The following is a 1,473-nucleotide window of genomic DNA, read 5'->3' on the forward strand; positions in this document are numbered from 1 at the left end:
TGAGAGCGACTGTCCTGCGATGTAGCCACCTGGGAGGTGGTGTGCACAGCTGGGTGAGGAGAAGACTTTCCTGAGTGCCCGTCTGTCTCGCTCCTGGCTTTCCCTGTGGTAGGAGTGTCACAGTGTTGCTCCTTGTTTCCTCACCTCTCTGTGCTKCTCTGGTTCTTGCTCTCCTGCTCTCTGGGGTCAWGAAGGGGGTTCAGCTGCAGTTAAGGCAGTAACATCCCACTCCCACTACATTGCCTGAAGAAAGAGTGCAGATGGTAAACTGATGTGAGGGCAGGGTCCATCTCAGTTGGAAAGACATGTTTAGGAAGGGTCGGGTCAGCCCCTGCCTTCACTGCACTGTTTCTCTCCCTTGGCAGAGTGGGAGCTGGTGCGACTGATCCAGATACAGACACCCCTGTTCAAGAGGGCAAGGTTGGGGGACATGAATCCCTCTCAAGGACCTTCTCYTTCAGAYACAGCTGCCATGAGTGCTTTATTTGTCTCTCACAGAGATAAAAAGAGAATATTCCTCCTGGGTCACCAAACCAAATCCCCTTCACTCAGCTCAGGGCACCCATCCCCAGGTATCCCCAGCAAATACACGGGCAGTCTAACACCTCCATTTACACCCCCCAGCAGAGCAGGGCTGACTCCTGTGGAGCTCATGAGCAGAGGCCCCTGCRCTGCACGGCACCCTCAGCACAAAGCACAAGTCGGGAAAGGGAGCTGAACAAGGTGAAGGAGAGAACCAGTGTGGGGGAGTGCTATGAGAAGTGGAGTGGGCTTTGCTCAGAGAAGCCTGTTCTACCTGGTCAATGCCTTTTCCTCCTTGGACAGTGCCCTGAACCAAGACAGAGCAAAAGCCCAACATCAGCTCCCTCAATGAGTTCCTCCTCCTGGCATTTGCAGACATGCGGGAGCTGCAGCTCTTGCACTTCTCGCTCTGCCTGGGCATCTACCTGGCTGCCCTCCTGGGCAATGACCTCATCATCACAGCTGTAGCCTGCGACCACCAACTCCACACCCCCATGTACTCCTTCCTCCTCAACTTCTCCCTCCTTGACCTTGGCACCATCCCAGCACTGTCCCCAAATCCATGGCCAATTCCCTGTGGGACACCAGGGACATTTCCTACTCAGGATGTGCTGCTCAAGTCTTTCTGTTTGTCTTCCTGATTTCAGCAGAGTTTTATCTCCTCACAGTCATGGCCTATGACCGCTTTGTTGCCATCTGCAGACCCCTGCACTATGGGAACATCATGAGGAGCAGAGCTTGTGTGAGAATGGCAGCAGCTGCCTGGGCCAGTGGTTTTCTCAGTGCTCTCCTGCACATGGCTAACACATTTTCAATACCCCTCTGCCAAGGCAACACAGTGGACCAGTTCTTCTGTGAAATCCCCCAGATCCTCAAGCTCTCCTGCTCAGACTCCTACCTCAGGGAAGTTGGGCTTACTGTTTTTAGTGGCTGTTTATTCTTTGGGTGTTT

The sequence above is a fragment of the Apteryx rowi genome, unplaced genomic scaffold (genome assembly GCF_003343035.1).
Source record: "Apteryx rowi isolate R43461 unplaced genomic scaffold, aptRow1 scaffold_2574, whole genome shotgun sequence".
In the NCBI taxonomy this organism is placed as follows: Eukaryota; Metazoa; Chordata; class Aves; order Apterygiformes; family Apterygidae; genus Apteryx; species Apteryx rowi.